This window comes from Cervus elaphus, chromosome 10 (genome assembly GCF_910594005.1).
Source record: "Cervus elaphus chromosome 10, mCerEla1.1, whole genome shotgun sequence".
Taxonomy (NCBI): Eukaryota; Metazoa; Chordata; class Mammalia; order Artiodactyla; family Cervidae; genus Cervus; species Cervus elaphus.
The window spans coordinates 46,715,486-46,740,487 of record NC_057824.1 but is presented as its reverse complement, the minus strand read 5'-3'; the positions used below and the strand labels follow the sequence as shown (position 1 = coordinate 46,740,487).

General features: G+C 56.7%; 1 protein-coding gene across 4 annotated transcripts in view; it reads left to right on the top strand.

Annotated features, from left to right (window-relative positions):
* The first annotated feature begins 12,534 nt into the window (after window positions 1-12,534).
* GTF2IRD1 (GTF2I repeat domain containing 1) overlaps window positions 12,535-25,002 on the top strand; it is a 115,437-nt gene continuing 102,969 nt past the window's right edge. The window contains exon 1 of one of the 4 annotated variants that reach the window (XM_043914938.1): window positions 12,535-13,173. The gene's annotated coding sequence lies outside the window, so the exon portion shown is untranslated. The remainder of the gene's footprint in view (window positions 13,174-25,002) is intronic. The other 3 variants (XM_043914937.1, XM_043914935.1, XM_043914936.1) reach the window with 3 other exon arrangements.

Below are 25,002 nucleotides of genomic sequence, written 5' to 3'. Positions count from 1 at the left end.
GAGCAACTAAGCCTGGGTATCACAACTACTGAGTCCGAGCTCCAGAGCCCAGGAACCGCAACTACTGAAGCCCGCACGCCCTAGAGTGCTCAGCCACAAGAGAAGCGACCGCAACGAGAGGCCCTGGTACTGCAGCTCCGCTCACAACTAGAGAAAAGCCTGTGCACAGCAGCGAAGACTGAGTATAGCCAATAAATAAACAAATAAATTTATTTTTTAAAAAGAGAGAGAGCTTAGGGAAAGATGGTCTCAGCCATCAGTGGCAACAGGAAGCTCCAGGTCCATGCCTTGATGAGCTGGATCTCAGAATAGGAAGTTGTGGGACTTCTCTGATGGTCCAGTGATTAAGACCCTAGGCTCCCAATGTAGGTTCGATCCCTGGTCGAGGAAGATCCCACATGCCGCATAGCATGACCATAAAAAGAACCAGATATTGTTTTCCAGGAGCTTGGGCAGGTGACCCAGATTCCACAGGTGTTGAGGGTTGCCTCTCAGAAGGGCCCAGAGGGCAGGGACCGGTTGCCTCCGAACATGTGAGAACATGGCTCTGCTTTGGGCAGATGCTGTGCTGGGCGCTAAGCATGATGAGTTGACCGTGGAAGCAGCCTCACACCACTGGGCCCGGTGAGCTGAGGGTGGCCTGGACATCAGCCCTGGTCACCTGCTCATAGCCTGTCCAACCACCAAGCCTGGCCCGGTAGGTGTGGACCTCCGGTGTGTCTGTCCTACCAGGTCCCTGGCCTGCCTCCCCCAGAGGGCCCTTCAGAGCTGAAGGCGGGGGGCACTCATAGATGATGCCATGGAGGCTTACACGTGCCAGACAGAGCGCTGACCTTTCAGATGCACCCTCCCTCCCAGGGTACCTCCTCACGGTGGGCAAGCTCCTCATCCCCATGTGATCAGTGTGGTCACTGATACACAGAGAGGTGAGGTTATTTGCCCAAAGACACACAGCTAGCAAGGGCCACAGCTGGGATTTGCACTCTTAACCATCAGTCCGAACAATCTCTTTCTCTTTGTCTCTTGGCTCCCTTAGGTTCTGGCTTAGATGGCCCTTTTTAGATCATTCTGGATGAAGCCCAGGGGAATCCACTCAAGTGTTAGATAACTCCTCCTATTTTGAAAAAAAAGAAAGCAGGTTCAGAGAGGGAAAGGAACTTGCCTTCAGTAGTAGCACAGCAATTCCTGACGCCCTGCTCCGGAGCAGAGCCAACAGTCCCATGCTGGCTCCCCAAGGATACTTCCCTTTTGAGATCTCAAAGGGTCCCTCAGCCTCCTGGGACCTGGGAGGTGAGAACTCTAAGACTGGGCAGTTCGTGCTGACGGGGCAGGAGGAGACTGAAATCTCACCCGCATTCAGCTTGCAGACAGCAGGACGCGGCCCTGGAATGGGACCCTGGTTATGGGGATGCAAGAGGGAGATTCTGAGGGTGAGACCCTGGCTTCTTGGGTCTGTGTATCCCCCCCCTTGTCTCCTGAACAAGAACACACGTTTTGCCCACAGCTCTGCCTTCCTCGGGGGCCAGAGCTGATGAGTTTGTTGAATGTATTCCTTCAGGCTTGCTACCTGGGTGGCTTTGCCCTCCCCTCCCTCGTCCATCAGCCCAGCCCCGAAGATACAGCTCCCGCAGGTCTCTGACCACGCAAGGTCTCCACTTGAACTTCAGATGGGCAGTGCTCCATCTACCCCCTTGGTGCTGAAGCCAAGTCCATTTTCTGTGACCTTGGCGTAGAGCACCGACCTCCTTTTCTTAATTACCATTGACGTGGGTTCAATCGAATTAACATTCCCATCTTCGATGCACTTTCTGGGAAGGGGTCCACCCTGAGTTCTGGGCCCAGGGCCTCCTGGGTGACATGCTTTTCCCCAGGGGAGGGTGGGGAAGGGCAGAGGAAACTTGAGGGGGGGGGTGCGGGAGCATCTTCCAGGCGGTGGAGACAGGAGGAGCGCGCTGCGTCTTTTATTTATTCTTCAGGCCACAAAAGCACCAGTTAAGTGTGTGTTCAGCCTGACCCTGGCAATGAGCCAAGGCAGTTCCTCCGGGCTGGGCCAGCTTCCAGTCCCTGGAGGATCCCAAGATTGTGCCAACTGCCTGGGACCCAAGAAGTGCCAAGGACCAGAGAATCACCTGGGTCACCTGGATTGGGGGCGGGGTGGACTCTCCCTGGGCCGGGGCAGGCAAAACGGGCAGACAGAGGCCTCTGGCCTCAGACTCTCCTCTGGGCTCGACCCAGCTTGCCAAGCGTGTGGGTCTCAGGCCCTGCTGGTCAGGGGCCCCAAGTGAGGGGACAGAAATAGGCCATCTGTGAGCATTCCCAGGGCTCAAAGGAGTCTCAGCCCATGGCCTCCGTGTGTGCTGGCATTCTCTGCTCATTTATTTATTTTCAGAGCAGGAAAGTGGATTTGCAACGCTCCTTCTGAATGTTTATCCCCGGGGGAATGTGGGACTCATGAATAATGCAGCACACAGGGGGCGGGGGGCTGGGGGCCAGGCGGGCTCCGTCCTGTCCGGGAAGGCTCCAAGTCGCCACAGATGGCAGGCCCAGGGCACCTCCTGGCTGTGCCCCCTTGCTGCCCTGCGCGTTTGGAAAGTGTCTCTGAGCCCCACAAGGCAGCGTGTACAAGGCTTGCCACCACCCTGGCCCTCTCCTGGGTCACCCCTGTTCTCACTCACAGCCTCACTCTGACTCTCAGAGCCCACCTGTCTTCCCCAGTGAAAGATACTCAGTCGTGTCCATCTCTTTGCGATCCCATGGACTCCAGTCCATGGAATTCTCCTGGCCAGAATACTGGAGTGGGTAGCCTCCCCCTTCTCCAGGGGATCTTCCCAGCCCAGGGATCGAACCCAGGTCTCCTGCATCGCAGGCAGATTATTTCACAGCTGAGCCACCAGGGAATCCCTGTCTTTTCTAACCATGCACTTAATAGCGTCAGAGATGGATGGTCATTCCCCACTGCTGGAGGCTGCAGGCTTACGGAGAACCTGGCCCCACCGAGACCAAGTGGGCTCAGCTCAGAGTGGACCGCTGGGTGGCTGCGGTGGGCACATCTCCTCCCTGTCCTTGGATGATCTGGGCGGGCTCCTTAAAGTAGCTTACACCGAAGGCAGGAGTTATTTCCTGATCTTGTCTCCACCCTGAGCCTCCAGCCTCATTTCCCCTGGGTAGAAAGGTGGTCCTCTGGATGCCAGAGATGTCCCCTGTCCCCGGGGACTGTGCTTGGGGCAGTGGCTCTGTCCTGCCCCTCAACCCTCTGCCAAGACCCCTCAGATCACCTCCAAGTCCTGTGAGGCTGTCGCCAGTCAAACCCAACTTGGGAGTGGAAGGAGCATCCTTCCTGTCCCCCCTCACCTCCCAAGGGCTTCCCTGGCGGCTCAGATGGGTAAAGAATCTGCCTGCCATGCAGGAGACCCAGTTGGATCCCTGGGTCGGGAAGATCCCCTGGAGAAGGGAATGGCTACCTACTCCAGTCTGCTTGCCCAGAGAACCCCATGGACAGAGGAGCCGGGTGGGCTACAGTCCATGGGGTAGACACGACTGAGCGACTAACCCTTTAACACTCACCTCCCAGGTGAAAGCTCTACAGAGCCCTCTACTGTTGGGGCGACACCCTGCAGGCTTCTAAGTGCTTACCGCTGAGCCTAAAGCAGGAATGATTTTAAGGCAGATATGGGGAGGATCGTTGGGGTTAAAATAGATCAGCAAATGGCCGAGCAGAAGTTGTCTGGGGAGGGGCAGGTCAGTTTGGCTGGGAGCGGCTGGGGCATGGGGACCACCTAACCCCTTGTGGCTCCCCGTCCTCCACCCCATCCTCACGCTCTGGGAGGCAGTGACCTCACGCTACTCTCTATCATAATATTTACCAACAGTGCTGAAATTGAGCCAGGCAGCTCGGCAATTATAATCATGTTATCATTATTGCTGATAATTCTGATCATAAGCATAAATTATAAACAGGAGCAGGGCCTGGCGGTAGGCGCAGGGAGGCAGGGACACCCCTGAGCCGGGGCGTGTGGGGGCATGAGATTGGCCTCCCTCCCCACTCGCCCACTCCCCTCTTGTTTCTGGCCAAGGCCAAGCGTCCCCTCCATAGCCTGGCCCTGCGGTACTGGCCGCTGCAGGTGGCCCTTTCCCACCAGGGTCCCCCGACCATCCTGGCCACCTCACTCCAAGCCCCACTCTGTCTCCCAGAAACTATTACGGTGCAATTATTACAGAGACGGTCGTTCTAAATTGATCTTTCAGTTACTCCACAGCTGCAACCATGGAGACGGCCCCAGCTCAATTACATGCTCCTCTCTGTTCCTGAAAGGTTCCAGCGGAGGAGAGTCGGAGGAGGAGGCAGAGAGCAGAGACGGCAGAGACCGAGGCGCAAAGAGAGCTGCAGAGAGCAAGAGACAGGAGGATCCCCAGAGACAGAGAGAGACAGAAACACAGAGACGCAGAGACAGAGAGAGATGACAGACCCCGGGAAAGCTGGGAGGGACACAGGCTCGGGGAGAGACAGAGAGGCCAGGGAGCATCCCACGAAAGAGCTGATGCGGACAGAGAGATGGACAGAGTCAGAGAGAGACGGAGATGATGAGGGAGAAAGAGAGACCAAGCCCAGGGCAGGCACAAGGACATAGAAACAGACTCACACGCACATTTTGCTGGAGAGAGCTTTACGAAAAGACAGCAACAAACAGACAGAGAGGAACCGAGACAGCAAGAGAGAGAAAACAAGAGACCAGCAAGTCACGTGACAGCAGACGGATTGAGGCCCTTTTCATTCATTCATTTGTCCATTCATTCATTCATTCAGCAAATGTTTGTAGAGCCCCACAGTGGCAGCTTGGGTGCGGGGGACCCCGGAGGCACACCAGGACCCCTCCCCACGTCCACCCTCACATGAGTTTAATGGGTGAGTCAGACAAGGCTCCAATCATTATTCACCCAACATACAATTATTCCAACTGGAGCCAGGGCTCAGAGTTTCCCCTTGCTCTTTCCTGAGGGGCTCCGAGAGCCGTGATGGGGTAGGGGTCAGGATCAGTGGAGTCAGGAAGACTGAGATCTGGAGGAGGAGGAGCTGCCCTGGCAAGGCAGGCAGGGTGCTGGGTTTAGAAGGACTGTGTGTGCAAAGACCCGCTTGCACACGCTGATGCACAAGCAAAGACTTGGCTTCAAGGCCTAGACCAGACCTCCCCTTGGAGGATGGGGTGGTATGGAAGGGTGGTGGGCGAGACAGGGAGACCCTATGTGATGCCTTCTCCTTGAGTTGAGGGGACGCAGCAGAAAATCCTGGGGCAAAAAGGACTATTTAAGCACCTGCTGAGGCCCTGGACCAGCGGGCCCACGGAGTGGAGGCCAGAGGGGGCTGTGCTGTTGGTTCACTATTTCCTACGGGGCCGGAGGACGTGGCCTCGGCAACCCATTCCTCTTCAGGCTGAGCTGGGTGGCCCTCTGGCTCCAGTGCCCAGGGTCACTTCATTGCTTCACAGACCACACTGTGTGCTCACGCCTGGCTCAGAGCTCCCAGGGGCCAGTGGCGACTGGGTCTACAGGATGTCTGCTACACAGAGGGTGTTTTCGTGTGGAATCCCCCATCGCAGGCCTGATATGGCCCAACCAGATGTCAGGCCTGCCTGACTGCAGGGCTGGGCACTGGCAGCCTGTGACAGAGGAGCCAGTGTGGAGTGCCGCGGGGCACAAGGGACGCGGCTGTGGACTGGACCCGCGGGGCTGAGAGCGGTTAAACCACAGATGCCGGAGCCCAGACGACCCTTCAGTGCAGTTCAGTTCAGTCGTTCAGTCGTGTCTGACTCTTTGCAACCCCATGGACTGCAGCACACCAGGCCTCCCTGTCCATCACCAACTCCTGGAGTTTATGCAAACTCATATCCATGGAGTCGGTGATGCCATCCAACCATCTCATCCTCTGTCATCCCCTTCTCCTCCTGCCTTCAATCTTTCCAAGCATCAGGGTCTTTGATGAATGAATCAGTACTTCACATCAGGTGGCCAAAGTATTGGAGCTTCAGCATCAGTCCTTCCAGTGAATATTCAGGACTGATTTCCTTTAGGATGGATTGGTTGGATCTCCTTGCTGTCCAACACCACAATTCAAAAGCAAAAGATGACCCTCGGAGAACATGAAAGCTAGTGCTCCTCAAACTTAAACGTGTATCAGAAAGAGCTGGGGACTGGGTACTAAAGTACGAAATTCCCTCCAGTGTCTGAGCCAACCCACCTCTGGAAAGGGTCTGAGCCTGCGCTTTTAAAAATACATATTTATTTATTCATTTGGCTGCATCGGGTCTTAGTTGCGGCGTGCGGGACCTTCCGCTGCAGCGCGCCGGCTTCTCTAGCTGTGGTGTGTTAGCGATAGAGCACTTGCATTGCAAGGCCTTAGGTGCTCCCACAGCTTGTGGGATCTCGGTTGCTCGATCAGGGATGGAACCCGCATCTCCTGCATTGGAAGGTGGATTCTTAACCACCAGACCTCCAGGGAAGCCCTTGGACCTGCACTTTTAACAACACTCAAGGGGGGAAACTGGGGCCGAGGGCCCCCCATTGGTAGCTGAGCTCAGACGGAAGATGCCACACCACCAACTCCCAGTTCCAGCCCGTCCACTTACCGCACCTGGGCCCCGCCCTGGTGTCAAGCGTGGGGCTGGGGCTGAACTCACCAAAGGCCTTGGGCTGCGGTAGAAACCCCTTCTGCAGATGAGAAAACTGAGGCTTGGAGACAAGAAACTACCCAAATGATGCAGCTGAGTTTCTGATCTTGCTGTGATAGACGTCCAGCAGGGGTGGGGGTGGGGTGGAGAGCCGGTTGGCTGCTCAGAGTCCCTCTCCCCACCACCCTCCACGGACGCATGGGCAGAGCGGAAGTCCCCCTGAAGCTTTTCTACTGACTTTGCTATTTTCCTGTAGTGTCTGGGGAAGTTGCTTTGAAGTGTTTTCCCCTTTGTCTTTTCCTCTTCTGGCCCTGAGGTTGTTCTAAATCTTCACTAATTTATAACTCTAAATTTGCTTAGCAGAGCAGTGGCCCGGTACTGCTGTTTCCTGCTGGGGGTTGGGGTGGAGGGTGGGAGGCTGGAGGGCCAGGGCCTAAGAAACAGGGGCCCCTTGTGGGGGATGACACTGCGCCCCCCTTGTTCCTGCTCCTTCAAATTGGGATCATGGAAGACTGGCTTCTGGGTGGGAAGATGGAATGGTAAACTTGACCGTGTTTCTCAGGGACCTCCTTGAGCCTGTGTCTCCACGGAATGGGCATGATGGAAGATGTTTAGCACCATGGCCTGGCTTACTGTGGGCTTCCCAGGTGGTGCTAGTGGTAAAGAACCTGCCTACCCATGTAGGCATTATAAGAGATGTGGTTTCGATCCCTGGGTCAGGAAGATCCCCTGGAGGAGGGCATGGCAACCCACTCCAGGATTCTTGCCTGAATCCCATGGAGCGGCCTGGAGGGCTGTATAGGTCGCAAAGGGTCAGACATGACTGAAGCGACTTAGCACGCACACTGGCTTATAGTAAGCATTCAGTAAATCAAAGTTATTGGCGTTTTTTTTTGTTTGTTTGTTTGTTTACAGGATCTTAGTTCCCTGACCAGGGTTTGAAGCCGGGCCCATGGCAGTAAAAGCACCAAGTCCCAGCCACTGGATTGCCAGTATAAGTGTGAAATTGACACTGATTTCAAAGACTTTAGTACAAGAAAAAGAATAAAAAATGTCTCAAAAAAAGTCTCAATTTTAAAAAATATTATTACATGTTGAAATGAACACACTTTGGGTTCTCATTGTTGTTTAGTCCCTAAGTCATGTCTGACTCTTTGTGACCCCATGGACTGTAGCCCACCAGGCTCCTCTGTCCATGGATTCTCCAGGCAAGAATACTAGAGTGGGTTGCCATTTCCTTATTCTGGGGATCTTCCCGACCCAGGGATCAAACCCTCATCTCCCTCATTGGCAGGCAGATTCTTTATCACTGAGTCACTGGGGATCACTGGGTTAAATCAAATATATGACTAAAATGAATTTCACCTAGTTCCTTTATTCTTTTAATGCAGCTACTAGGAAATTTAAAATTTCCTCCGGGGTGTGTGTTTGTGGCTCACGTCCTATTTCTGTTGGCCTGGGCTGTCATAGACTATATACCAGAGCCAAACCCTGGGGCCAGGGAGCTGGGGTTGCAGATCTACCGGCTTGTGTCGTGAACAGAAGACCTCCTTGCATCCCAGTTGTCCACCCCAGCTTGCCAGGGTGCCTGAAATCCCAGGAGTAGGGCTTTGCTTCTGGGGGGTCTGTAAGATTCTAGTAGGTTCCTCTGCTGATCAGATGCCCCAATGAGGGAAATGGTTTCTGCCCTGAGCAGTCTGGGTGAGCCAGGGAACAAAAATCTGGGAGGATGGGGCCCGGGCAGGGGATGAAGAGGAGATGCCCGGAGGCCTGGGGAATGGTCCTTTGTCAGTGCAGGGAGTTGGAAATCTGGGTCACAAACTTGGAAACCCCAAGCAAGCCCATCACCAACCCTTTGTCCCTTCACAGCCCTCAAACCATTTGAGCACCCTAGCTGTGTGAGAGCTCAGTCGCTTCAGTTGTGTCCAACTCTCTGAGACCCCGTGGACTGTAGCCCGCCAGACTCCTTTGTCCATGGGATTCTCCAGGCAAGAATACTGGAGTGGGTTGCCATGGCCTCCTCCAAGGGATCTTTTTGACCCAGGGATCAAACCCATGTCTCCTGCATTTCCTCTGTCCCCTGCACTGCAGGCAGATTTTTTTTACTGCTGAACCACACGGGGGAAACCCCCCTAGCTGGTAGGGATAACATTTAACATCCAGACTTACAGATTCTCTGCTCACCTTGCTTGACCTTATTTCATGGATCCTGTATACTGCCTTGAAAGCACATTTCCATCCATTGAATCTCTTTTCCCTTTGGTTTCCAAGATGGAATACGAGATAGGTGACTCTGAAGAGAAATTGGAGTAGTTAAATCCAGAAACCATTCAAGTCTCACTTTTAAAGGCTAAATAGCAATTATCAGATAAAATCATCTTCCTGGAAATCCAAAGAAAGCCAAGGAGATGGCAGAAAAGAACGGCAGGTGGGGGATCGGGAGTCCTTGAAGTCCACCCCTGCCCTCACCACGGGGCTGCTGTGGGTCAGTGCTGCCCGCCTCGGTACTGAGGGATGCTTACCTGTAAGATGAGGGCATTGGGCTCACCGTCCTCACCTTTCGTCCCTGTAGTCACATCCAGGGCAGCCAAGCTCCTGGCTTCCTCTGGGCTTGCCCCAGTGTCAGAGAAGGGATACCTTGATGGAGACAGCTGGGCTGTCTTTCTGTCCACATCCCCTCCTACCCCAGAGAGTCTCCATTCCAAGGAACAAGGAGCCAGAAGTGGCCCAGAATGACGGGAAAGGAAACTGTGCAAGAAAGTAGGGATCCAGGCTGGGCCCAAACCCCAGGGGAGCAGAGGGCAGAGTTCATATGGCAGTTCACTCCGGTGGCCTGTCTGCTGGTCAGAGACCCTACACCAACCATCCTGGGCCTGGGAGCTCCTGGGCTAATGAGGAGACAGGATGCCCAGATGCCCCATCACTTCCACAAAGGACCCACTGTTCTATATTCCCATCTGTGAAAAGGGGACTGGCAGGCCCACCTGGTTAAGTGAGTGAAGGCACGGAAAGGGCTTGTTGATGGGAGTAATCCTGGAGCTTTTTCGTTGTTTTTTAAGATTTTTTGATGTGGACCATTTTAACAGTCTTTATTGAATTTGTTACAATATTGCTTCTATTTTCTGTTTTGGTTTTTTGGCCAGGAGGCATGTGGGAATCTCAACTCCTGAACCAGGGATCGAACCTCCAGCCCCTGATCCGGAAGGTGAAGTCTTAACCATTGGACCGCCAAGGAAGTCCCAACCCTGTGGCTGTGAGGGAGTTAGGGGGAAGGAGGAGAGAAGAACCTTGGTTTCCACATCTACATACATAGATAGGGAATCTGACCAGGCCAGGGCAAGGATGGGGCAGGGCCAGTGCAAATGAGCTTCATAAAGCCGGCAGGAGACATTCCTGTAGGTGGGAGGTAGCCACTGGCAAGGACTCCTCAAACAAACTCCCCTCTCTGCTTAAACAGCTGTTGCTGCCCTTCCCAGGAGAAGGAATTGAACTTGACAGAAATGTGAATGTCCATGACCCTGTCCTTAGAATCCCACCTCCTCATGAAGAGCAGTTCAGCAAAAAGTTCAAGTCTGACTTTGCCCCTAGAGGAAACCAACAAATTTTAAACATGAGAATTGTCTTTGGAAAGTTCCTGGCAGTCCAGTGGTTAAGACTCTGCGCTTCCACTGCAGGGGGTACCAGTTTGATCCCTTGTCAGGGAACTGAGATCCTGCAAGCCGCATGCTGCCTCCAAAAAAGAGAAAAAGGAGAATTGCCCTTTATTGAAGACCTGCTACACACCAGGCACTTTGATAAATTTTTCCCTGTATAATGTGTCATTTAATCCTCATAACAATCATATGAAGAGAGGACTATCTTGGCTCCATTTTACAGGTGAGGAAGTTGAGGCCCAGAGAGGGCAACCAACTGGGCCTAGGTCACACAGCCAGTGAACACGGAGCCAGCGGTCATACCCCAGTCATGCCCAATTGAGTGGGACGTGGACACGGTAAGCCAAGGCCTTCTGCTGTGTCACACTGCCCCCAGTCTCTGCCTGGGTGAGCTTGGGGGCAGGCAGGCTGTTGCTTCTGGGAGGAACAGCCCAGAGGCCAGAGGCAGGAGGGCACCTTTCCCTCCCAGCACTCCACTTACATATCTGCTGCTCCCGATTCTGCCTGCAGAGGGCAGTCCTGAGCATGCACCTGGCTTCAGCTCCTTTAAGCCCTGGGGTCCAGAGGTTTCTGGCACTCTGCCCCTGGACTTCAGGTCCAGGAAGCGTTCTGTCCAGAAACCAACAGCCCAACCAGCCAGCCCTTCCTTCCTGGGACCAGCTTCCCCCAGCTGGGCCCACTGAAGCCATGCCTAACCCCCAAATCCACATGGTAATGGAGGGAGCATAAGTCAGTGGGCCCAACAAGGACTAAGGAGCCAGACCCTGCAGTGACACTCACATGTTGAATGTCCGGATATAATCACTTCACCTCATTGTGAAATGAGGCTAATAGGACCGCCCTTGCAGGCTTCAGGTCAGGAACATACACCTAGTTAATATGCCTAGTAGACGCTTAACTAGCATGCCCATCATCACTGTTACCCACTGGGGCAACTGTGTGGTTGACTCAGGGGCTGCAGGAAGGGGGGAAACCGAGGCTCTGAGGGGTGAACTGTCTTGCCCAAGGTCACAGGTGTTAAGAGGAAGAGCCAGGATTTGAACCCACACGGTCAGGCTCCAGACCCTGGCCCTTCCCCTTAGACACTCTGCCACACCAGGGCCAGCACAGGGTGGGTAGGGATGTGCGTCTGAGAGGGACCACAAGACAGGGTGCTTTGAAGTGTCCCCAGGAATCAGGGTGACACGGGGGATGGTGGGTGTCCCCAAGAGGGCAAGGGTGGCGTGGGATGGAGGGGCGTCTATGGCCTCATTCCCAATCCCCTGCTCTGGCCAATATCCTCTGTGGGCAAAGTGTTCGGTGGGCACAAGGGCCCCTCTGGGCTTGGTCCTTACGGACTTCCCTGCTGGCTCAGACAGTAAAGCGTCTGCCTACGATGCGGGAGACCCGGGTTCAGTCCCTGGGTTGGGAAGATCTCCTGGAAAAGGAAATGGCAACCCACTCCAGTATTCTTGTCTGGAAAATCCCATGGATGGAGGAGCCTGCTAGGCTACAGTCCATGGGGTCGCGAAGAGTTGGACACGACTCAGCGACTTCACTTTCTTTCACTTTGGGTTGGGCGTTGTAGACATGGGGCTGCCAGGGAGAAGCTCTGTCTGGTGGGCTGGCCAGGGGGGAACCAGACCAGCCAAGGTCAGCCTTTACCAAGTGCCGGTCGTGTGCCCAGAAGGGCTGGGTGGGCTTTGCCAGGACCTAGTAGATTCTCAGTCTGGCTCTCTCCCTCTAGGCCAGGTGCTCCCTGGGGTGGCAGCCTGCCTGTCCCTCCCCACAGTGTTCAGCATAGCCAGGGTCTAGCCCAGGGCTCAGGACACTTGGTGAATCTCCAGGCTCCTGGCGATTTAAGATGCATGCTCTGCAGAGGATGGGAGGTGTGCTTCTGACTCCGTAGGAAGGCTGGTATGGAGGGGAAGGGGGTGGCAGAAGCCTGGGTCGGGCGATCAGAAGGAGCGCTGCCCAGACAAGATGGGACCAGGCGTGTCCAATCGGATCAGCTGCGACCTTGGGCTTGTCACTGCCTTCCTTCCCATCCCAGGGGACAAAGGCTGAAAGAGGAACCCGGGCCACGCCACAGGGGGAAATAACCTGGGCACGGCAGAGGTGACCAGCCGCTGCCACTTCACTTTCCCCAGCGCGCGGGCCCCGGCGTCTCCGGGGATCCTCCCGGCGCCCGCTGAGTGACCTTGACCCTCCGGGCCCGGTTCCCGCGCCCGGGGCGGGGGTGAGGAGGGGGGTCTCCGGGGACGAGTCCTGGCTTTCTAATCCGTCCCGGCGGTGGGGCGCTGGGGAGGCGGAGGGGCGCCGCGGGCAGCCAGGGGGCGCCGGGGCCGCCCCTCCCGCGGGCCCCCCTGGCGGCGGGCGCTGGGGCGGCGCGCGCTCTGGGCGCCCGGCGCGGGGCGGGGGGCGCGGCGCTCCCCCCGCGGTGCCCAGGCCGGGGCGCGGGGCGGGCTAATCCCGTATGTAAATGGCAGCCAATGGAGGGTGGTGTTGCGCGGGGCTGGGATTAGGGCCGGGGCGAATGGCTGGCAATCTTACTGGGATTACAGAACAAAGAGCCTCCCTGCGCTCCCGCTCTCGGCTCGGCTCCCCGCGCCGCGCCCCGCCCTCCGCCGCAGCCCGCGCCGGGGGTGGGGGCCGCCGAGCGCCAGCCCCCCGGCCGGCCCGAGAGCCCCCGCCGGGCCCCCTCCCCGCCCCGCGCCCCGCTCGCCTCCCGCCCGCCCCCGCCGCCGCTCCGCGCCTCCCTCCGCCTCTCCTTCCCCCATTCTCCCGGATTAATTAAGGAGGCAGCGGCTGGAGGCTGAGTCCTGGCCGCGGGCCGGGGCCGGGGCGCCGCTGGCAGGAGCGCTTGAGGATCCTCCAAGGTAGGAGAAACTTTTGCGGGGGGTGGGGGGGAGGGCGGGCGCCGAGGCCCTTCTCCCCCTCTCCTCCCATCCTCGGCGGGGGGGCCCGCCCCTCCCCCTCCAGGTGTTCCAGAATCTGGGTCCGGCTTTTGGGTGCCTCGGGAGGCACGTGACCGGGATTATAATTCGGGCCGGGGGCGGGGAGGGACGGCCGCCCCCACCTGCCGAGAGGGGGAGCCGGGAGCTGTCACCGCCGCCGCCCCCGCCCCCCCACTCCCGGGCCCTTCCGGAGGTGGGGGGCCACCCCGGACGGGCAGCGGGCGCCCGCAGGCTGCTGCAGTTGGCGAATGAGGTCAGTTGTGCTATCCGGGCGGCGGCGGGCGCCAGTGTGGGAGCCGAGGGGGGCTGGGCAGGCCGCGGCCCCCGCCCCCCCAACTCCCCCCACCTCCGCCTTGCTGGGGCCGGGCCGATCTCCAGGCCGGTGCACCCCCCCCCACTCACAGGCTGAGTCCCACACAGCCAGTACTGCCCCAACACAGTGGTTCCTGCTGGGGTCCCTGGGGAGGGAGGGCTGGCCTGAGTGGTGACCGCTGGGCTCCTGATGGAGTGCAAGGGAAGGAGGCTCAGAGGATGGCAGTAGGGGGGCCACAAAGGTTTCCGAGGAGCAAGTTGGGGATGCCCTGTCTGTGGGTGGTCTCTGAGTTCCCGCAGATGGGTGGGGAGGCCAGTGGAGCGGGCCACGGAGTGTTCGATGCCTCCCCACTGCCACCATCCTGAGTCTCTGGGAATGAAGGGTCCTGGGTGCCCCAGCCCCAGCCCCAGCCTGTGGGCAGGAAGAGGGAAGGTTCCCTGGCCTGGGCCCAGGACAGAGAGGGACCGTGCCTCTGAGAGTTCTGCCCTCCTGGCCTCTCTGGAGCGGGGCTCAAGCCCTGGACATCCGGCCCTGGGACTTGGGCTCCCAGGACCAGACCTGAGGTGGGAGGCTCCCGGGTCCTGGTCACAGCCCGAGTGAGGGGGCCCGCATGTAGGGGTCCCCTTTGCCAGGTCTCGCGTGGAGTATGGTGCTGGTGAGGTGGGCAGGCCTGGACAGCTTCTCGAGGAGTGGGCATTTGCGGGGACTCCTCTTCCTGCTCACGGCAGAAGGAAGGGGTGGCCAGAAGCCACCCCGACCCTGCTGGCCCTCGTCTCCCTCACACGTTCGGTTGCACCCGTGGTGAGGACTGCTGCTCCCCGCTACTGACCTGGGCCCTCGGGACTGGGGAGGTGCCTTGGAGCAACCCATTTATTTCAGCAGCGTCATTCCCAAAGGGAAAGGGCATAAGCATCGATTATTTATTCAGAGTGAGAGGGAGGCAGTGGTGGCAGGCAGGCTGGTAGTTGCTGGCAGGGAGGAGCCGGGCACAAGGGCAGCAAGGATGGGGGCGTCAGGTCAGGAGCTGGGGCCCAGGAGGGTGGAAGTCACCCTCTGCCTTCTTCTGAACAGGGACCTGTGGACCAAGGGACAGGCCTGGTTGCAAGAAGATGGGATGTCGGAACCCCCAACCTGCTTTTGGGATGTGGGGAGCTTCAGACCACACCCCATCCCGTAGCCTGCTCTGAGGGTGACCTAGAAAGTTGTGGCTCTGACTCAGAGGGTCCCAGAGGACCCCAGCGGAGGAGACGAGGGTGCCCGCTTGTTCAAAATGTGGGAGGACCTGGGGAGAAAGGTTGCAAAACTGGGTCTGGAAGATAGCACTGGAGGGGCAGGCTTAACCTAGTTAGGAGGACTGTTGTCTGGATGCCTGAGGAAGGGTCATGTATTTGCAAGTGTGCTTCGTTTGTTCATTTCAGGCAGCCTCCGTGAGCTGCCTGCCAGTTGTCAGTATCTGATGCTTGCAAATAGTCGGGAAGGCAGACGTCATGATAGGGGTCCGGGAGGCACCTGTTTGTCCAGCCTCCCTGTCTCCTCGACAGCCGGGGTGTCCCCAGTTTGGTAACGGCCTGTTGTTGGAGACCCCAGGTGATGTGGTGGGTGACAGCTTGGGGCTCTTGTGTCCTCAGCCTGACCTTGGAACCGAAGACCGTATCTGCTGGTCCACCCTCATTCTGGGTTCTGGTTCGAGTCCTCTGGCTCTCGTTGGGGTCCCCACTGCCTCCTGGGCCCACTCTTTGAAAATTGCACCTTCCCTGAAAGGCCTTTTCTCCTGCTGTTCCTCTAAACCTCAGGGCTTCCCCCCTCCTGAGGGGGTGGGGCTTCCTTGAAGGGCCCTCCCTGCTTAGGATGAAGGTGGGTAGGGGCTGTAGAATTTGTCTTTCTCCCCTTCTCTGTCAGGACTCAGCTGGCACTCATGTCCTCGGGCTGGAAACCTGCCGAGGAACGTCGCCAGGACTGGCCAAGGTGCGACCTCTGTGTCCCCATGACATCCTGTCCTTCCGCATCCCAGCAGTGATCTCACTCAAGAGTTACATGTCCCCGATGGTACGAGGACAGGACAGGGACCGAGGCTTGCCTTCGGCTCCGTGGTGCCCGGGTTGTTTTTCAGTCGCTAAGTCGGTGTCCGAGTCTGTGTGGCCCCATGGGCTGCAGCACTGCCAAGCTCCCCTCTCCTCCACTATCTCTCGGAGTTTGCTCAGATTCATGTGCTTTGAGTCAGTGACACTAACCACCTCATCCTCTGCCGCCCCCTTCTGTTTTTGCCTTCACTCTTTCCCCGCATCGGGGTGTTTTCCAATGAGTTGGCTTTTTGCATCAGTGTTGGCCAAGGTGTTGGAGCTCCAGGGCTGCTCCCCAAATACTTACTGATTGAGTGAATGAATGAATGGATGAAATTCTGCCCCAGTGTCTGAATAGCTAAGCTGGCTCTCTCCTGTTGTTCCTGAATTCGAATCTCTGGGTAGGTCCCCACAATGATGGGACCCCGAGGGTCTTTCCCTAAGCTCCCTGCCCCAAGTCCTCTGGGAGGTTCCTCTCCCCATTACCCCACACCTGAGCCTGGGGCTCTGCTCCCGGAATGTCCATGTGGTTTCTCTTGGTCCAGGCCGTCTGTGGGCATCTCTCTCTTTGATGCCTGGCAACCAGGGACACCGCCACGTTCCTTGGGACAGATCAGCAGTGTGCGCCCAGCTCCAGGGGGCCTGTGGAGGCCTCGGGGGGCACCGGGAGCAGGACCTGCAGGGTTAATTCAGTAGTCCTGGCGAGCAGAGTGGGACCCAGGACCTACGGCTCAGGATCTCCCCGGGGGGTGTGGGGCCCGTGAGATCCAAACCCCTTATGGAGACCGGAAGGTTGGAAGGATTGTTTTCTGTGGGAGAGGTGAAGGAGATGGACCTGGTCAGAAAACAGAGGCGGGTCACCCCGTTGGTGACAGGGTGACAAGAGAGACTTCTGGGTCTAAGGGTTGAGCTGTCCAGGTGAGTCCCAAGGGGATCCAGCTTCGATGGGCACACAGGTTCCTCATCGGCAGGGATGTCTGGCTGGGACCATCTCACTGGGTCAATAGTTTGTCATTTCAAGTGTTTTTTTTTTTTTTTTGCATTTGTGGTTTTCCCACATAGCACGTGGGATCTTAGTTCCCCAACCAGGGATCCAACCCTCACCCTTTGCATTGGAAGCCCAGAGTCTTAACCACTGGACCACCAGGGAATTGATATTTTGTCATTAAAGCTGCAGTGCCATGGGTTGTATCTGATGACAGCAAAAGGGCTCAGAGCCCTGGGGGAGGATGGCATCCAGGGCACCGCCGTCGTTCACTTTGGGGTGAGTTAGGTGTCCTGAATGAGCTTGGGGAGGCTGTGCTTTGTCCAGGGGCTGGCTGGGGGTGACCGCTGGGGGTGTGTCAGGCAGGGAACAAAACTCTCATTCCAGACACCCTTCCTCTTGGTCCCGAGCTGGGCCTGGCTGCCCCAGCGCTATTTGTGTGCCCACCTGTCTCCCTCCTTCAGGACCACCTGCTCCGGGTGGCCCGATTTAGCCAGTTAAAATAGGGACGTCCGGTTAAATTTGGATTTTGGTTAACTGACGGATAATGCAGTATGGGGGTTATGTGCGTCCGTGCTAAATCGCTTCAGTCCTGTCTGAGTGTTTGCGACCCTGTGGATCGTAGCCCGCCAGGCTCTTGTCCATGGGATTCTCCAGGCAAGAATACTGGAATGGGTTGCCATGCCCTGCTCCAGGGGATCTTCCCAACCCAGGGATCGAACTTGCGTCTCTTACATCTCCTACATTGGCGCCTCCTGGGAAGCCCGTGGGGATTATAAATGACACTACAAATTTGCTTGTTTAGCTGAAGTATAGACTGAACTGGCGGTCTTGTGTTTTATCTGGTAATTCTCCCACTGCGGCCTCTGGGCAGTGAGACGTTTGGGGTCAGGGGGGATGCGGGTGTGGTTGGGGCCTAGGTTTGGGGTCAGGATTCAACCTGAGGCTCCAGGGATGATCTAGAGGGAGATTGAATCAGGTGGCGCTGTTTGTGATTTCCTCAGTTCTCCAGTCTGGAGTTTAAGGGTCCAGATCTATTAGACCTGGGTGGTGTGTGTGGGGGGGGGGAGCTCAGGGACCCCCAGTCTGGGAGGCCTTGTGTTTCAGAATCTTCTGTGCCACCGTGGTCCAGGCTGCTGCTGCTAAGTCGCTTCAGCCATGTCCGACTCTGTGCGACCCCATAGACGGCAGCCCACCAGGCTCCCCTGTCCCCAGGATTGTCTAGGCAAGAATACTGGAGTGGGTTGCCGTTTCCTTCTCCAGAACTGTGGTCCATACGGGGTATTAAGCACAGGGAACTCTGCTTAGCGTTGCATGGCAGCCTAGATGGGAGGAGAGTTTGAGAAAGAAAGTCTGCACCTCTGTGTGTGGCTGAATCATTTCGCTGTACACCGAGGCTAACACGGCATTGTTAATCAACATCGACCCCATGGACATGAGTCTGAGCAAACTCCGGGAGATGGTGAAGGACAGGGAAGCCTGGTGTGCTACAGTCCATGGGGGTTGTACAGTCCAAGGGGGTTGGACACACCTTAGTGACTGAACAACAACAATTCCGATATAAAATAAAAAGTTTGAAAAATGAGAGTTTGTTGGGAGGAGCAGGAACTTGCTGGGGATACCCTATCAGACGCCCAATTAGGATCTGTGGTCCCAAGATTCACAGAGCCAGCCCCGAGCACTGGGAGGCTGTTTCTCTGATGCTCCCCTGTCGAGGCTGGGGGTACTGTCTCTGGGGGGGCCCCCGCCACCAGTCTGGGCTGTGTGCTCACACATGAGATGGCAGTGATGCCCCGCATCTGCTGAAGCCCCAGGATGGCCCTGTGGGTTGGGTGGGGAGCTTGGTGGTACATGCTGGGGACTCTCCAGCAAGGTAGGTGGGTCACCCCAGGGAAGGTCCGAAGTGGAGATGGGGTGGGAAGCTGGAGGTGAGAGGCCCCAGCCTGAGGGGTTGGGGTCTTGGGCAGCTTGTAGGTGCCCTGTCAGGCTGTGTGGCTGGGGAGGAGGACCAGCTCTGGGGCCATGTCCCTTCCTGGCCTGCAGCTGGAGGAGACCCTCCAGGCTGCTTCTCCCCTGGAGGCTTGGGCAGGGCCAGGCCACTTTGCTGGTGGGATCTCAAGGTACGTTGTTGCTGAACCATGAAAAGACACCAGGATTCTTGGCCTCCGGAGGAGAATTCAATCCGGGGCCAGAGACGAGGCTGGATCGCTCAGAGCTTTTGTGTAATAAAGTTTTATTAAAGTATAAAGGAGATAGAAAAAGCTTCTGATATAGGCATTAGAAGTGGGCAGAAAGAGCACCCCCCTGCTAGCGTTAGCAGTGGAGTCATATACTCTCCAATGAATCAAAAGAATGTCTGGAGGTTGTAAAGAGCTCACCAGACCTACTCCCATAATTTACATTTTAAGATAACAGGATTAGTCAGAAGGTTTAATCCAGAGACTGTCCTCAGGCAGGATACATTATTGCTACATAATCCTTGTAAAGTGAAGTCCGCTCAGTCATATCGGACTCTTTGTGACCCCATGGACTATAGCCTACCAGGCTCCTCTGTCCATGGGATTTTCCAAGCAAGAATACTGGAGTGGGTTGCCATTTCCTTCTCCAGGAGATCTTCCTGATCCAGAGATTGAACCCGGGTCTTCCGCATTGTAGGCAGACCCTTTACCATCTGAGCCAGCAGGGAAGTCCAATCCTTGGGAAGACCTCACCAGACCTACTCCCATAATTTACATTGTAAGATAACAGAATTAGCCAGAAGGTTTAATCCAGAGACTGTCCTCAGGCAGGATACATTATTGTTATACAATCCTAAGGAATGTAGAGGGAAAAAAAGTTTCTTTTCTTCCTCCATGAGAATTCCAGACCCCTCTCTCCTTGGGGACCCTTAGACTTCTTATCAACCTGCCTAGGAAATGACTCTCTCATTCCCCCCTTTTCTTTTAGGAGAATTATGTTGCCAAGGGGAAGGAGTGTCATTTTCATTCCATAACTACTTGCTGCTGTTTAGGGGTGTGGTCCCTAAATTGTTGAGGCAATATATTCTCCTAACCCTCATATTGAGGGTCAAAAGAATGTCTGGTGGTTGTAAAGACCTCACCAGACCTCCTCCCATGATTTACATTGTAAGATAACAGGATTAGCCAGAAGGTTTAATCCAGAGACTGTCCTCAGGCAGGATACATTATTGTTATATAATCCAAAGGAATGTGGAGGAAAAAAAAATTTGTCCTTTTTTCCTCCTTGAGAATTCCAGACCCCTCTCTCCTTGGGGACCCCTAGACTTCTTATCAACCTGCCTAGAAAATGACTCACTACTACCATATGGGGTGTGTGTATCTGTCCATCCATTCATTGGTCCCTCCGCAGACTGGTGAGAAACTTGCAGAAGCATATGTCTCAGTTCCTGGCATCCAGCCCCAGGCTGGCACATAGGAAGGGCTCACCTCGCATGTTAGCATATATATTGTCGAGGGGGTGAGGAATAGCTGTGAAAGGCCCAGGTCTCAAGGGTGCTGTCCAAGGAGCTCAACCAGTGCCTGCGTTCACATAGCCCAGCCCCCGTCAAGACATGGGACATTCCATCACCCCGCAAAAGTCCCCTCAAGCCTGTGCACCGGCAGCCCCTGGCAACCGCTGGCCGGGTTTCTGTGTGTATAGGTCTGCCTCTCCAGTGCATCACATACACGCCATCACACAGAAGCCTGCGTCTCGCTTCTTTCACTCTGCGTGATGCCTGGTCGGGGCACCCGGAGCCGGTCCTTTTGGTGGCTGAGTAGTATTCCACAGCACGTCTGTGGCACAGAGCCCTGCTGCTCTCCTGATGGAGATCAGGCCCTCCCAGCTTGCTGAGCCCTTAGCTGGCGTGGGGCCGCCCAGCGGAAGGCGCGCCTTTTCCATCATGTTCACAGAGGTGCCCCATCCGCCTCCCCACCCCCACTGAGCCAACCCTGAGCCAGGACCGCTGCACCTTTCTGTCCGCAGAGCTGGAATTTCATCCTCCGTTTCTGGTGACTTGCTCGGGAGGCTCCTGATGAAATTACACCTGCCTGCAGCTGCCCTCAGGGCTGCGGGCCTCCACCCTCCTGTAGTGCAGGTGGACTCGGAAACAGGATGCTCCGGGTGGGGGCAGAGGGTGGGCCTGGAGGGAGGGGGGCTGTCTCAGCCATCTCCGTGTGCCCCCCTCCCCAGGGAGCCTGGGAGTCCCTGGTCTCCACTTGTGCGGCTGTATAGTTTGGGATGCATATTCTGTGTTTTCCTGAAACAAGGGGGTAGGGGAGGAGGGTGAACAGGAGCATGATTTAGGATCAAACAGTGGGGCTGTGAAGGAGACCTCGGTTCGATTCCTGGGTCGGGACCATCCCCTGGCGAAGGGATAGGCTACCTACTCCAGTATTCTTGGGCTTCCCTGTGGCTCAGCTGGTAAAGAATCTGCCTGCAATGTGGGAGACCTGGGTTCGATCCCTGGATTGGGAAGATCCCCTGGAGAAAGGAAAGGCTACCCGCTCCAGTATTCTGGCCTGGAGAATTCCACAGACTGTATAGACCATGGGGTTGCAAAGAGTCGGACCCGACTGAGTGACTTTCACTTTCAACGGGGCTGTGTGACCTCCGGTGAGTTACACTGTGTCTCTGTGCTTTGGCGTGGTCATCTATGAACAAGAGAACAGCACGTGGTTTCCAGGGCGAGTGTGAGACTCAGCTGGGGTCCCACAAGCCCCTGGACTTCCCCAGAGCCCTGGAGGGCATGAGACCCCATCCAGGGGACAGAGGTGGGGACGTGTGGGCCTCCAGTGCCCAGTGTCCACCTCTGTGCTGGGGCCACTTCTGTTCAAGTTACCTGTTAAAAAGGTTGAAAGATTCAGTTTCAAAAAATTGCTCAGTTGCATCTGACTCTCTGCGACCCCAAAGACTGCCTGCCAGGCTTCTCTGTCCATGGGATTCTCAGGCAAGAATACTGGAGTGGGTTGCTATTTTCTTCTCCAGGAGATCTTCCCGACCCAGGAGAAGAGCTACCTGTCGGGGCCCTAAATAAAACTTGTTTGACAAACAGCTGAGGTCCATGGCTGGCCATGGCCGCTCTCCTGAATGCTCGCGTGGGCAGCGGCACTGAGATTTTGGTTGGTCGCAGACTAGTCAGGCCGATTCCAGGTCTGCTGCCCTGCCCACTGTGTGGCTTGGACAGCTGCCTAGCCGGCCGAGCCTCAGTTTGTCCCTCTAGGAAATGGACGCAGTGCTGCCCATGGGCTCACGAGTGGCAGCGCCTGAGTGAAGCAGGTACCCGGTAGGAGCTTGGGGGTGCCCCAGGGGTCATGGCTTCCTAAGGGAAGGGAGCACCATGGGCGACAGCGGCATGAGATTTGGAGGTTTTAACGTCGTTTCTTGTGAGGAGGTCGTGGACTTTTCCTGATGAGCCGGCTGCCCCCGCCCTCCCACCATTGCCCCTTCCCCCGTGTCCTCAGAGGCTAGAGGCACCCTTGGGCTGTTCTTGGTGCAGAAGGGTTCTCGGGTGGCCCTGGGTGGCTCCCTGGAGCAGGCAGGACCCCTGCCTGCCCACCCAGCCAGCCGGCTCCAAGGTGGTCCTTTCGGGCTCCGAGGGGGTCTTGTGACGAGGCCGAGGCCGGCTGGTGTTTCATGTTGATCCAGGAGCTGGTTTTTCAGGTGTGGCTGCTTTCAGCAGAGAGGCCCAGCTCGGGAGAGGTAGGGCCTTTGGGAGGGAGCTGGTTGCCCCTGTTCTCCATGTGTACCTGGCTTCCAGCTGGGGGTGCAGCCCTCCAAGCAGGTGAGCTAACCACATCTTCCCTCTGATCCTGGTCCACCGCCCACCCGCCTGGGGCCAGCCGCTGCCCAAGACGCTCCGTTCTCAGCCCATCCGGGAGGGAGATGCTCTTGGTTGTCCTGGATGGGAGACCAGTGCCCCTCCTTGGGGGTGAACTCCTTTCGCTATTCCAGAGCTTCCCCTCTTTCCAGCAGGGTCCCTTTGAAACCAGACAGGCAAGGGTTCGAGTCCCACTTCTACCCCCAGCCAGCTGTGTGGCTTCAGGCAAGTGACTTACCTCTCTGAGCCTCATCTGAACAGAGGAGCGTGCTTGCCCCTGCCTGGCGGGGTTCTTGGGAGGATCTGCAGGTTCAGTTGGGGGAAGCTGATCCTCATCCCAGAGAAGTGTTTTCTCCACTTGTCAGATCTTGGTCCTAGAGGCTGGCCCTTGGAGAGCCCCAGGCCTGCCCCGAGAGGAGCTGGACACCACTGTTCGGTTCTGCTCGTAGCTGCTCTGCCCATGGAGCATGGGCGATGCTGTGCCTGACTTTGTGCAAGCTGGGGAAAGCCCAGAGGCAGAAGTGCTTAGTCCCCGCGGCCGGTCCACCCCTCAGCCCCTTGGAGTGGGTGATCAGGCTTCCCAGATGCCAAGCCCTACCTCGGTGCCAGGCTGCCCAGGGGTATGGGCCCTGTGGCTGGGTTTTGGAGACATGCCTACCCCCCAACTTGCTGTGGGCAGCCTGTAGGAGGTGACCAGAGGGCAGGTGGGATTCTGACCCAGGAGTAGGCTGGGGTGGGGATCAGGGCTGGGGAGTGAGCAGTGTAAGAAGGGGTCCAGAGACGGGAAGTGGGACCCCAGATGTGGCAAGACCTTCCTTGGGGACCCGCGGGACGTCATTTCAGGTCCAGGCGAGGACCTTCATCGGATCGCCTCCCTCCCTGCCAGGCCCCGCCTCTTTCTGTGATGGCCATGCCGAGTTCCGTCGTTTTCTAGAACACAGTGCATTCCAGCTTGCTTCCCAGTGTGCTGTTGCTTCTCCTTGGAACACATTTTTCTGCTGCCCGTCCATCTCTCTGGGCTCATTCTCGCAGGTCCCAGCTTGGATGTCACCTCCCTCTAGAAGCCCTCCCTGATACCTCCTCCCAAGTCTGTGTTAGGCGCCCCTGCACTGCATTCCTACCGCCCAGCCCTCCTCATCTGCTATGTCTCAGCTGCCCTTGTACTTGTCTGTCCCCCTCCAAGGGGTCAGGGCCATGCTGCCTCGTCCCTCTGCACCCCTGCCCCCGGCTCCCCCTGCTTGACACAGAGAGTGTCCTGCACCAACTTGTCAAGTATTGAATTAGAAGCAAGCTGGGTGCTTGGACATTCAGGGCAGGGCCTTGGAAGGGCAAGGGGCTTTTCTGCCCTTTGATCACAGCTCTCACTGGCCCACCCCACCCTTCCCAGTTGCTGCCTCTGCTGGCCTGGCTGTGATTCTCAGAGGCATCCAGAGGGTGATGGTGGTAGGGTGGAGGGGGGCATCTTGTCTCCATGGGCTGGGTGCAGCCCGGTTTGGAGGGGGTCCCCCGCTCCGTGAAGGGCAGGTGGTCTGTGTGGAGAGCACACAAGTGTGAAGCCTCAGAACAGTTAATCCCCTGGGCTATTTAGACACACGCCTTTGTGCGTGCACGTGTGTGTGCGTGTGTGCCTGGCTGTGCGGTGATGCAGAGACTGGCTGGTGACCGTGCCCAGTAACTTGACGTTTGGCTGAATCCTGACCACCAGCCTTGGACACCGACTGCCCAGTGTGTGGCTCCCCCCCCACCCCCACCCAGGCCCAGCGGGTGGCCCAGGGGACAGACCATCAGTTAGGAGCGTGTTTGGCTCCAGAATATAGAAGACCCGAGTGTAGAGGCGTAAACCCCTGAAGGAGGGGTTTGGGCCTTCCCTGGTGGTCCAGTGGCTAAGACTCCACGCTCCCAGTGCAGGGGGCCCGGGTTTGATCCCCGATCAGGGAACCTGATCCCACATGCTACAGTGAAGGTTGGAGATCTCGTGTCTGCCAGCTACAATCTGGTGCGGTCAGATAAATAAATAGAGATAAATAGTTTTAAAAAAAGAAGTTTATGTACTCTCCCCAAGAAAAAGCCTGTAGGTTGGTCCTCACAGCTTTGACTAGGGGCTCAGCCATGCCTTCGGGGACTTTGTTCTTTTCTTCTCTAGCATGTTGGCTTTTTCTTTTAGTTTATTTGAAGATTATTTCCTTTAACACATCCACTTCAGGACTTCCTTGGTGGTCCAATGGGTAAGACTCCAAGCTTCTAGTGCAGGGGGCACCAGTTTGATCCTTGGTTGGGGAACTAAGAGCCCACATGCCACACGGTATGACCAAAAAAAAGTAAAACGCACACTTCAGTGTGTTTTCGTATATTCCCGAAGTTGTGCAGTGTTCACCACGGTCTAATTTCAGAGCATTTCATCACCTAAAAAGAAGTCCCGTCCCATTAGGTAGACGCACACACAGACACACTCATATATACACACCCATCCCCTGGCAGCCGGTTGGGGTCTGTCTGTCAGGAAGACTGATGTGACTTCTGCCCAAGGCTGGGGCCCAGGGCTTCTGTGGGGGTCCCCCTGCCACCTCCCTCAGGC